The sequence below is a fragment of the Moschus berezovskii genome, chromosome 15, assembly GCF_049115385.1.
Source record: "Moschus berezovskii isolate FMDL1 chromosome 15, NW_MosBer_1.0, whole genome shotgun sequence".
Lineage (NCBI taxonomy): Eukaryota > Metazoa > Chordata > Mammalia > Artiodactyla > Moschidae > Moschus > Moschus berezovskii.
The window spans coordinates 64931369-64944608 of NC_142474.1; the positions used below are offsets into that span (position 1 = coordinate 64931369).

Below are 13240 nucleotides of genomic sequence, written 5' to 3' on the forward strand. Positions count from 1 at the left end.
GTACCACAACTTCTTTATCCATTCATCTGTCAATAGACATCTAGGTTGCTTCTATGTTCTAGCTATTGTAAATAGTGCCACAGTGAACAGTGGGATGCATGTGTCTTTTTCAACCGTGGTTTCCTCAGGGTATGTACCTAGGAGTGGAATTGCTGGGTCACATGGTGGTTTTATTCCTAGTTTTTTACGGAATCTTCATACTGTCTTCCAGGGTGGCTGTATCAGTTTGCATTCCCTCCAACAGTGCAAAAGTGTTCCCTTTTCTCCACACCCTCTCCAGCATTTATTGTTTGTAGACTTTTTGATGATGGCCATTCTGAACTGTGTGAGGTGATAGCTCATTGTAGTTGTGATTTGCATTTCTCTAATAATGAGTGATGTTGAGCATCTTTTCATGTGTCTGTTAGCCATCTGTAATATCTTCTTTGGAAAAATGTCTGTTTTCGATTGGGTTATTTGTTTTTCTGGCATTGAGTTGTATGAGCTGCTTGTATATTTTGGAAATTAATCCTTTGTCAGTTGTTTCATTTGCTATTATTTTCTCCCATTCTGAGTGTTGTCTTTTCACTTTGCTTATAGTTTCCTTTGCTGTGCAGAAGCTTTTAAGTTTAATCAGGTCCCACTTGTTTACTTCTGTTTTTATTTCCATTACTCTTAAGAGGTGGATCATAGAGGATCTTGCTTTTTTATCGAACACTTGTCATCAAGTGTTATCCCTCTGTTTTTTTCTACGAGTTTTCTAGTTTCAAGTCTTACATGTAGGTCTTTAATCTATTTTGGGTTTATCTTTGTGTATGGTGTTAGGAAGAGTTTTAATTTCATTCTTTTACATGTGGCTGTCCAGTTTTCCCAGCACCATTTATTGAAGAGGCTGTCTTTGCCCCATTCCTGCCTCCTTTGTCAAAAATAAGGTACCCATAGATGTAAGGATTTATTTCTGGGCTTTCTGTCTTGTTCCATTGGTCTATATTTCTTTTTGTTGTTGTTGTTGTTAGTACCATACTGTCTTGATGACTGTAGCTTTGTAGTATACTCTGAAGTCAGGCAGGTTGATTGCTCCAGCTCCATTCTTCATTCTCAAGACTGCTTTGGCTATTCAGGGGTCTTTTGTGTTTCCATATGAATTGTGAAATTTTTTGTTCTAGTTCTGTGAAAAATGCCACTGATAATTTGATAGGGATCACATTGAATCTGTACATTGCATTTGGTAGTATAGTCATTTTCACAATACTGATTCTTCCAACCCAAGAACAGAGAATATCTCTCCTTCTGTTTATGTCATCTCTGATTTATTTCATTCAGTTCAGTTCAGTCGCTCAGTCGTGTCTGACTTTTTGCGACCCCATGAATCACAGCACGCCAGGCCTCCCTGTCCATCACCAAATCCCGGAGTTCACTCAAACTCATATCCATCGAGTCGGTGATGCCATCCTGCCATCTCATTCTCTGTCGTCCCCATCTCCTCCCACCCCCAATCCCTCCCAGCATCAGACTCTTTTCCAGTGAGTGTCTTATAATTTTCTGTGTACAGTTCTTTTGTCTCCTTAGGTGAGTTTATTCCTAGATATTTAATTCTTTTTGTTACAATGGTAAATGGGATTTATTCCTTAATTTCTCTTTCTGATTTTTCGTTTTTAGTATATAGAAATGCAAGTGATTTCTGTGTATTGATTTTGTATCCTTCAACTTTTCTAAATTCATTGATTAACTCTAGTAATTTTCTGATAATATCTTTAGGGCTTTCTATGTACAGTATCATGTCATTTGCAGTGAGAGCTTTACTTCTTTTCCGATCTGGATTCCTTTTATTTCTTTTTCTTCTCTGATTGCTGTAGCTAGGACTTCCAGAACTATGTTGAATAAAAGTGGTGAAAGTGGACACCCTTGTCTTGTTCGTGATCTTAGGGGGAATGTTTTCAGTTTTTCACCACAGAGAATAATGTTTGCTGTAGGCTTATCATATATGGCCTTTACTATGTTGAGGTAAGTTCCTTTATGCCCATTTTTTGAAGAGTTTTAATCATAAATTGCTGCTGAATTTTGTCCAAGCCTTCTCCTACATCTATTGAGATTATCATATTGTTTTTATCTTTCAGTTTGTTAACATGGTGTATCACATTGATTGATTTGCACATATTGAAGAATCCTTGCATTTCTGGAATTAACCCAACTTGATCATGGTGTATGAGCTTTTCGATGTGTTGCTGAATTCCGTTTGCTAAAATTTTGTTGAGGATTTTTGCATCTGTGTTCATCAAGGATATTGACCTGTATAGTTTTCTTTTTTTGTGTTTGTCTGGTTTTGGTATCAGGGAGATGGTGGCCTCCTAGAATGAGTTTTGAAAGTGTTCCTCTGCAATGTTTTTGAAAGAGTTTTAGAAGAATAGGCATTAGCTCTTCTCTAAATGTTTGAGCGAATTCTCCTGGGAAGTCATCTGTTCCTGGGCTTTTGTTTTTTGGGAGATTTTTTTTTCACAGCTTCAATTTCAGTGCTTATAATTGGGTTGTTCATAATTTCTATTTCTTCCTGGTTCAGTCTTGGAAGATTGAACTTTTCTAAGAACCTTTCCATTTCTTCCATGTTTTCTATTTTATTGCCATATAGTTATTCATAATAGTCTCTTATAATCCTTCGTATTTCTGCACTGTCTGTTGTAACCTCTCCTTTTTCATTTCTAATTTTATTTGATTCTTCTCTCTTTTTTTCTTGATGAGTCTGGTTAAAGGCTTGTCAGTTTGTTTATCTTCTCAAAGAACCAGCTTTTAGTTTTATTAATCTTTACTATTATTTCTTTCATTTCTTTTTCATTTATTTCTGCTCGGATCTTTATGACTTATTTCTTTCTACTAATTTTTTGTTGTTGTTGTTCTTTCTCCAGTTGTTTTAGGTGTAAAGTTAGGTTGTCGATTTGATGTTTTTCTTGTTTCTTGAGGTAGGATTGTATTGCTATAAACTTCCATCTTAGAACTGCTTTTGCTGCATCCCGTAGGTTTTGGGTTGTGTTTTAATTGTCATTTGTTTCTAGAAATTTTTTGATTTCCCTTTTGATGTCTTCAGTAACCTGTTGGTTATTTAGAAATGTGTTGTTTAATCTCCACGTGTTTGTGTTTCTTACAGGTTTTTTCTTGTAATCAATGTTTAGTCTCATAGCATTGTGGTGAGAGAAGATGCTTGATATGATTTCAATTTTCTCTAATTTACTGAGGTTTAATTTGTGACCCAAGATGTGGTCTATCCTAGAGAATGTTCCATGTGCACTTGAGAAGAAGCTGTATTCTTCTGAATTTTGATGGAATGTCCTGAAGATATCAATGAGATCAAGCTCATCTAATGTATCATTTAAGACTTGTGTTTGCTTATTTTGTTTAGATGATCTGTCCATCAGTGTGAGTGCGGTGTTAAAGTCTCCTACTATTATTGTGTTATTGTCAATTTCTCCTTTTATGTCTGTTAGTGTTTGTCTTATGTATTGAGGTGCTCCTATGTTGGATGCATGCTGCTGCTGCTAAGTCACTTCAGTCATGTCCGACTCTGTGTGACCCCATAGACGGAAGCCCACCAGGCTCCCCCTTCCCTGGGATTCTCCAGGCAAGAACACTTGAGTGGGTTGCCATTTCCTTCTCCAATGTGTGAAAGTGAAAAGTGAAAGTCAAGTCGCTCAGTCGTGTCTGACCCCAGCGACCCCATGGACTGCAGCCTACCAGGCTTCTCCATCCATGGGATTTTCTAGGCAAGAGTACTGGAGTGGCTTGCCATTGCCTTTTATGCATAGATATTTACAAATGTTATATCTTCCTCTTGGATTGATCCCTTGATCATTATGTAGTGTCCTTCCTTATCTCTCGTAATCTTCTTTATTTTAATGTCTACTTTTTCTGCTATGAGGATTGCTACTCCAGCTTTCTTTTGCTTCCCATTTGCATGGAATATATTTTTCCATCCTCTCACTTTCAGTCTATATGTGTCTTGATGTCTGAAGTGGGTTTATTGTAGACAGCGTATATATGGGTCTTGTTTTTGTATACATTCAGCCAGTCTGTAGGTGTCCCTTGTTTTGAGGTGGGTCTCTTGTAGACAACATATGTAGGGGTTTTGTTTTTGTATCCATTCAGCCAGTCTTTGTCTTTTGGTTGGGGCATTCAATCCATTTACATTTAAGGTAATTATTGATACGTATCAATGAAGTAATTATCGATATATATGTTCCTATTGCCATTTTCTTAATTGTTTGGGGTTCATTTTGTAGATCTTTTTTCTTCTTTTGTATTTCTTGATTATATAAGTCCCTGTAACATTTGTTGTAAAGCTGGTTTGGTGGTACTGAATTCTCTTAACTTTTGCTTGTCTGAAAAAGCTTTCTATTTCTCCATCAGTTTTGAATGAGACCCTTGCCAGTACAGTAATCTTGGTTGTATATTTTTCCCTTTCAGTACTTTAAATATATCCTACCATTCCCTTCTGGCCTGCAGAGTCTCTGCTGAAAGATCAGCTGTTAAGCATATGGGGTTTTCCTTATATGTTACTTGTTGCTTCTCCCTTGCTGCTTTTAATATTCTTTCTTTGTGTTTAGTCTTTGTTAGTTTGATTAGTATGTGTCTTGGTGTGTTTCTCCTGAATGGGACTCTTTGTGCCTCTTGGACTTGATTGATTGTTTCCTTTTCCATGTTGGGGGAAATTTTCTATTATAATCTCTTCAAAAATTTTCTCATACCCTTTCTTTTTCTCTTCTTATTCTGGGACCCCTATAATTTGAATGTTGATGCATTTTATATTTTCCCAGATATCTGTGAGACTGTCCTCAGTTCTTTTCATTCTTTTTACTTTATTCTGCTCTTCAGAAGTTATTTCCACCATTTTATCTTCCAGCTCACTGATTCATTCTTCTGCTTCAGATATTCTGCTATTGATTCCTTCTAGAGTGTTTTTAATTTCAATAATTTTGTTGTATGTCTCTGTATGTTTATTCTTTAATTCTTCTAGGTCTTTGTTAATTGATTCTTGCGTTTTCTCCATTTTGTTTTCAATGTTTTTGATCATCTTCACTATCATTATTTTGAATTCTTTTTCAGGTAGTTTGCCTATTTCTGCTTCATTTATTTGAACTTCTATGTTTCTAGTTTGTTCTTTCATTTGTGTAGTGTTTCTCTGCCTTTTCTTTTTTTTGAACTTACTGTGTTTGAGGTCTCCTTTTCCCAGGTTTCAAGGTTGAATTCTTTCTTTCTTTTGGTTTCTGCCCTCCTAAGTTTCGTCCAGTGGTTTGCAAGCTTTGTATAGGGTGAGATTTGTTCTGAGTTTTTGTTTGTTTGTTTTTCCTCTGATGGGAAAGGCTGAGTGAGGTGGTGTTCCTGTCTTCTGATAATTGGGTTTGTATTATTGTTTTGTTTGTTGTTTAGATGAGGTGTCCTGCATTGGGTGTTACTGGTGGTTGGGTGAGGCTGGGTCTTGTATTCAAGTGATTTCTTTTGAGTTCTCACTATTTGAAACTCCCCGTCTGTCTAGTCAAGGCTATGGTTTTTCCAGTGGACATGTATGGATGTGAGAGTTGGATGGTGAAGAAAGCTGAGCACCGAAGAATTGATGCTTTTGAACAGTGGTGTTGGAGAAGACTCTTGAGAGTCCCTTGGACTGCAAGGAGATCCAACCAGTCCATTCTAAAGGAGATCAGTCCTGAGTGTTCATTGGAAGGACTGATGCTAAAGCTGAAGCTCCAATACTTTGACCACCTCATGCGAAGTGTTAACTCTCTGGAAAAGACTCTGATCCTGGGAGGGAATGGGGGCAGGAGGAGAGGGGGATGACAGAGAATGAGATGGCTGGATGGCATCACTGACTCAATGGGCATGAGTTTGAGTGAACTCCGGGAGTTGGTGATGGACAGGGAGGCCTGGTCTGCTGTGGTTCATGGGGTCGCAAAGAGCTGGACACAACTGAGTGACTGAACAGAACTGAGAGTTAGTTCTCTGGTAGTCTAGGGTCTTGGAGTCAGTGCTCCCACTCCAAAGGCTCAGGGCTTGATCTCTGGCCAGGAATGAAGATTCCACAAGTGGTTTGTTATGGCATTAAGTGAGAATAAAACAAATATCCAAAAATGAGAAGCCAAAGATGAACCCTAGACACATGACAGTTAAAAAGTCAGGCAAATAATATTAAAATAATGGAATATACACATATATACCCATGAGCAAAGTCAAAACAGTCTAACAAAAATGACGTACAGTAGATTGACCCGACAAACAAAGGAAATCAAAAATTATATTTACCAGTTAAGAACAAAACTAACTAAAGCACAAACTGGAAAACAAGGTTAAAGCAAGGTGCCAGGTGGGGAATAAAGCAATGAAAACACAACTGAGAAGTATGTTGAGAGGAAAGGAAAGAAAGAAAAGAAAGAATAGATATGCACAGTTAAATAGAGGTCAGTCAGTCAGTTCAGTCTCTAGGTAGATGAAGATTTATATACACTAAAGATTAAGTGCAAGGGGAAAAGAACAGTAGGAAAAGCAAACAAAGGGATAACTGTAGAAAAATAATAGATTTTTAAAAAATTTTTAAAGAGAAAAAAAAGGGAAACTCCACAGAACTGCAAAAGCCCAATGTAGAGGCAGAGGTTTATAACAACAATAAAAAATGTGACTGAGGAAAAAAAAATGCTCGAAAGCTTTTTCATAGTGTCAATAAAATCGACAGCTACAACAGAGGGGGACAAAAAAGGAAAAAAGAAAAAAATCCAAAAGAATCTACAGAACAAGTCAAAACAATAATAAATGTTTTTCTTGAGTCACTACTGTCAGAGTCCTTTCCCTTGCTGGGAGTCACGTCCACCTCACTACCCTAGGAGGCCCTCCAACAGTGTGTCAATCTCTGGACCTGCTGTGGGGGCAGCTCAGATTCTAATCTGGTCCTACTCTTGTGTGTTCTTGCCTCCAGTGTCCACAGCTATCAGAACTAGTGCATTTTCTTTTATGGGAGCTCTCAATGACCTTTTATATATTCCATAGAAACAGAGTCTTCCTAGTTGATTGTGTGGATTTAATCTTCATCTTGTACAGCTGGTGGGAAGGTTTTGGGTCTTCTTCCTTAGCCTAACTGCCCCTGGGTTTCAATTGTGGTTTTATTTCTACCTCTGCGTGTGGGTCGTCCACTGGAGTTTGCTCCTGAGGCTGCCTTGGAGGACTTGGGTTTGCCCCTGTGAGGCCCAGGTGTGGAGGTGGTACAGCTGCTTGGGTTGCAGGGGTTCTTGCAGCACCAGGTACTCAGGGGAGTTGGTGTCTAGGGAAGCAGGAAATATAGTGCTCTAGAAGGGTATGGCAACCAGTATTGGCCAATACACTCCAGTATTCTTGCCTGGAAAAACCCCTCCCTGATAGAAAAGCCTGGCAGGCCACAGTCTACAGGGTTGTAAGGAGTCTGACATTACCTAAGTGACCCTGCGCGCATAGATGCAAGACTTTTTTTTGCCTGTGGCAGCTATGTCTCAATGAGAGTTTAGCATGAAGGTGGTGCAGCTTCTTGGCTTGCAGGGACCCTGGTGGCACCAAGTGTTCAGGGACACGGACTGCCTCCACTGCAGGAGTTATGGCCCTATCAGAGTCTTTTTTCTAGCCTCTTGTAGCTGGCCATCAGAAGGCCTTTTTGGCCAGTCTTTCTCCGTAGCTCTACCTGTTCAGGTACTTAGAGGGCTCCCTTGCCTGGGATCCTTCTCTGTTGTTCAGCGCTTCAGGGACATAGAGCGGCCTCCCTGGCTGGGGTCCTGTTCTGTAGATCGGTGCATCAGGCACTTAAAGGGGCACCCTAGGTGAAGTCCTACTCTGTAGTTCGGTGCACCAGTCGCTTAAAGGAGCACTCTGGGTGGGGTCCTACTTTGTAGTTCAGTGCCTTAGGTGTTTGATGGGCCAGCCTCTCTATTGTTCAGCTGCAGATGCTGGCGTGTGGAGAGAGAGGCTATCGCGATGAATCCACCCCCTACATGTGACTCAGCAGTATCTCCTTGCCTCCATGGCTGCCTGACTTCCCTCCACAGGCATTTCCCACCACAATCTCCTTCCTCACATCCCCTCGATCATCTCTCTACAGTCAACAGCAGCCCTTGCTCTGGGATTGCTCCACAAACTCCAGCTTCCAGCTGTTGCGCCTTCCACGGGACCTGCGTTCTTGTCTGAGATATGTATGGCTGCGGCAAGGACTGTCTGATTCTTATTCCATTTAGGCTGCCACAGATGAGCTGTTTCACTGTCGGCCTTAAATGTTTCTCCTCTGACTCAGGCAGTTGCCCCGATGAGGGGATCAGACCCCTGCTTCAATTCCCTCACCTGTCAAGTTCAGGTCCAGTCCTACTAACACTCCTGTCTTTCCCCCTAGTTCCTTCATCCTACTGAGTTTTGCATGGTTCTATTATCTTCTTTTCCTCTGGTTAGGTACTCCTGTCTGCTCTCAGCTGGTTTTCTGCATGCACTTCTGTGTCTGAAGGTGTATTCCTGATGTATCTGTGGAAAGAGATGTACTCCACATTCACCTACTCCTCTGCCATCTTGTTCTCTCCAATTTGGATTTTTTTAAATTTCTTTTTCTTTTCTGACTGCTGTGTTCAGGACTTCCCAGACTGTGTTGAATAAAAATGGCAAGAGTGGGCATCCTTGTTCTTTGCCTGATACTAAAGAAAATGCTTTCATCTTCTCTGTTGAATATAATGTTGGCTAAGGTTGTCATATATAGCCTTCATTATGTTGAGGTATGTTCCCTCTAAACCCACTTTCTGGAGAGTTTATTAATCATAAATGGATGTTGAATTTCATCAAAGGCATCTATTGAGATAATCATATGGTTTTTATTCTTAAATTTTCTAATGTGTTACATATCACATTGATTTGCAGATAGTGAAAAATCATTGCATTTGTGTAATCAGTTCAGTCGCTCAGTTGTGTCAGACTCTTTGAGACCCCATGGATTGCAGCACACGAGGCTTCCCTGTCCGTCACCAACTCTCGGAGTTTACCCAAACTCATGTCCGAGTCGGTGATAACATCCAACCATCTCATCCTCTGTTGTCCCCTTCTCCTCCCGCCTTCAATCTTTCCCAGCATCAGAGTCTTTTCCAATGAGTCAGTTGTTCGCATCAGGTGGCCAGAGTACTGGAGTTTCAGCATCAGTCCTTCCAATGAATATTCAGGACTGATTTCCTTTAGGATTGACTGGTTGGATCTCCTTGCAGTCCAAGGGACTCTCAAGAGTCTTCTCCAACACCACAGTTCAAAAGCATCAATTCTTCTGCACTCAATTTTCTTTATAGTCCAACACTCACATCCATACATGACTGTTGGAAAAACCGTCGCTTTGACTAGACAGAGCTTTGGTTGCAAAGTAGTGTGTCTGCCTTTTAATATGCTGTCTAGATTGGTCATAGCTTTACTTCCAATAAGCAAGTGTCTTTTAATTTCTGCAGTCACCATCTGCAGTGATTTTGGAGCCCCCAAATTTCTTGAAGCCCCCCAAAATAAAGTCTTATCGCTGTTTCCATTGTTTCTCCATCTATTTGCCATGAAGTGATGGGACCAGATGACATGACCTTAGTTTTTTGAATGTTGAGTTTTAAGCCAAATTCCTCTGATAAATCCCACTTAATCATGTATTAATGTATTGTTGAATATAATTCACTAGTATTGAGGATTTTTCCATCTATATTCGTTAGTGATTTTGGCCTGTAATTTTCTTTTTTTGTGGTATCTTTGTCTTGTTTTGGTGTCAGGTTGATGCTGCCTCATACCATGAATTTGGAAGTGTTCCTTCCTCTGCAATTTTTTGGAATAGTTTTAGAAGCATAATGGTTAAGTTTTTAAGTGTTTGGTAGAATTCACCTGTGAAGCCTCTGAAGCTGAATTTTTGTTTGTTGTGAGTTTTAAAATTATTGATTCAGTTTCCGTACTGGTAGTTGGTCTGTTCACATTTCTGTTTCTTCCCAGTTTAAGTTTAGGAGATTGTACCTTTCTAAGAATTTGTCCTGAAAAGCTAGGTTGTCCATTCCCGAAGTGGTAAAGAATACACTTGCCAATGCAGGAGCTGCAGGAGAGGCAGATTCAATCCCTGGGTTGGGAAGATTCCCTGCAGTAGGAAATGGCAACCCCACTCCAGTATTTTTGCCTGGAGAATCCCATGGAAAGTGGACCCTGGCGGGCTACAGTCCATGGGATCACAAAAGAGTTGGACACAACTGAACACTAAAGAACAGCAGCAAGTAGTCTCTTATGATTCTTTTTATTTTTGTGATGTTGGTTATAACTTCTTTTTCATTTGGGATTTTATTGATTTGGGCACTTCCTTTTATTCTTGGTGAGTCTGGCTAAAGGTTTATTCATTTTGCTTATCTTTTCAAATAACCAGCCTTTAGCTTCGTTGATTTTTTTTTTTTAGTTTCTATTTTATTTATTTCTACTGTAATCTTTATGATTTTTTTCCTCTGACTATGGGTTTTGTTTGTTTGTTTGTTTCTGTAGCTCATTTAGGTGTAAGATTAAGTTGTTTATTTGATGTTTTTCTTATTTCCTGAGGTAAGCTTGTATTGCTGTTAACTTCCCTCTCTTGCTACATCCCATAGGTTTTAGATTGTCATGTTGTTATCTTTTGTCTCTAGGTATTTATTTCCTCTTTGATTTCTTCAGTGATTCATTGGTTGTTTAGTAGCATATTGTTTAACTTCCACATGTTTGTGGGGTTTTTTGCAGTTTTTTTCTTCTTGTAGTTGATCTAATTTCATAGTGTTGCAATCAGAAAAGATGGTTGATATAATTTCAGCTTTCTGGAATTTGCTGAGACTTCTTTTGTGGCCTCACATGAGATCTTTCCTACAGAATATTCCACGTGCAGTTGAAAGAATATGTGTTCTGCTGATTTTGTATGGACTGTTCCATGTATATACATAATCCATGTGGTTTAATGTGTGATTTAAGTTAGTGTTTCTTTATTGATTTTCTGTCTGGATCATCTGTCCTTTTGATGTGAGTGGGGTGTTAAAGTCCCCTACCATTTTTGTGTTACTGCCAGTTTCTCTTTATGTATTATTAATATTTGTTTTATGCATTTAGGTGTTCCTACAATGGGTGCATATATATTTACAGTTTTATGGATTGATCCTTTTTCGTTGATTAATTCCTTTCTTTGTTTCTTTTAATAGTCTTTGTTTTAAATCTATATACTTTTTGGTAAGTATTGCTCTGCCAGGTTTCTTTTGATTTTCGTTTGCATGAGACATCTTTTTATATCACCTCACTTTTTAGACGGTTGGATGTCTTAGGTCTGAAGTGTCTCTTGTAGGCAGTGTGTGTGTGTGTGTATGTGTGTGTATCTTGTTTTCTATCCATTCAGTCACTCTGTGTCTTGATTGGGGCATTTATTCTATTTACATTCAATGTGATTTTGACTGATATGTTCTAATTGCCATTTTGTTAATTGTTTTAGAATTTGTTTTATAGTCCTTTTTTTCCCCTTTTTTTCATTCTCTTGTGTTTTGATGACTGCCTATAGTGTCATGTTTGGATTCTTTTGTTTGTGTGTGTGTATCTAGAGTAGATTTTTGGTTTGTGGTTACTGTCAGTTTTATATGTAGAAATCTCTCAGTATACATGTGATTATTTTCAGTTACTGATTTCTGCATTTCAAACATTTTAACAACCCTGTGTTTTCACTTCTCTCCACACTCCAACCCCATATGATTACTGTTTTTGACATCGTCTTTTATATCTTTTTGTATCTCTTAACTGCTTATTGTGAATATAGAAAATTTTACTAGTATAGTCTTTTAATCTTCCTACTAACTTTGTATGTTGTTGATTTATTACCTTTACTGTATATTTGCTTTTAACAATGAGCTTTTCACTTTTCATGTTTTTTGTGCCTTTTATGTTTCTAGTTTTTGCCTTTTCTTTTCACTTGGGAAGTTCCCTTAACATTTCTTGTAATGCTGGTTTGGTAATGCTGAATTCTTTACTTTTGCTTGGTTGTACAACTTTGGATCTCGCCATCAAATTTAAATGAAAGCGTTATGGGGTAGAGCATTTCTTATTGTAGGTTTTCCCTTTCGTCATTTAAAATACATCATGCCACTCCCCTCTGGCCTATAGAGTTTCTGCTGAAAAGTTAGCTGATAGCCTGGCCTTACAGGAGTTCTCTTTTACCTAACTTGTTGCTTTCCCTTGTTTTACTGTTATCTCTTTATCTAAATTTTTCTCATTTTAATTGTGATGTGTCTTGGTGTGGCTGTCTTTGGGATGATTGTGTTTGGAACTCTCAGTGCTTCCTGCACTTTGATTCCATTTCTTTCCCCAGGCTATGGGAGTTTTTCAGCTATTTTATCTTCAGATATGTCCTCTGCCCCCTTTCTCTCACTTCTCCTTCTGAGATTTCTATAATGCCAATTTTAGGAGGTTTGATATTGGGCTGATTCATGATACAGCTGGCTGCAGGATCAGTGGTTATCTGACACTTGTTCCAGCCTGTTTAGGGGTGTGGCCAAATCCCTGGGCAGCTGGCTGAGGGGTCCAAGGTATTTAAATACTTGGTATTGGCCTGCTGGTGAGTGGGCTGCAGGCCACAGTGGTCCTGGGGCTGGTGTCTGACTGCTGGTGGATAGGGCTGTGTCCCAGGGTGACTGTGGGCTCAGGTCCTCTGAAGGCAGCTACTGAGTAAGTCCCTTCCTGGCTAGTTGCTTGGCCTGAGGGGTCCCAGTTCTGGTTCTGACAGACTGGTGGGCAGGGCTGGGTGCCAATAATCTAGAGGGGGTATTCCAGAGCGGAGCTTGGTTGTGCCAGTGACCGTGTGGTAGAAAGAACTTTCGAAATTGCCTGCCACCAGTGTCTGTGTCCCCATGGTGAGCTCCATTTGCCTTTTGCCTCTCTGGTAGGCTCTCTAAGAGCAGCAGGTGGGTGTAATCCAGTCTCCTTTTAAATAACTGATTCTGCTATGACTCCTGGAGTGTGTGAGATTATATGTGTGTTTTCTTAGAAGGGAGTCTCTATTTCCTGTAACATTCTGACTTTCCTGAAAGTAAGTCCCATTGACCTTCAAAGCCGAATGTTCTAGATGGCTTGTGTTGGTGTAGGACTCCTGGGCTGATGACTCCAGTGTGGGGCTTGGATCTCTTGCTCCTTGGAGATAACCTCTGCAATTGTAATCATCCTCCCTTTGTGGGTTATTCACTTGGGGCTGTGGATCTTCACTACACTGTGGCTCCACTTCGTCTCCCTATCTTGT

General features: G+C 39.5%; 1 protein-coding gene across 1 annotated transcript in view; it reads left to right on the top strand.

Annotated features, from left to right (window-relative positions):
- Positions 1-13240, top strand: part of CCDC7 (coiled-coil domain containing 7) — a 279639-nt gene that overhangs the window by 57014 nt on the left and 209385 nt on the right. The gene's annotated exons all lie outside the window — the stretch shown is intronic.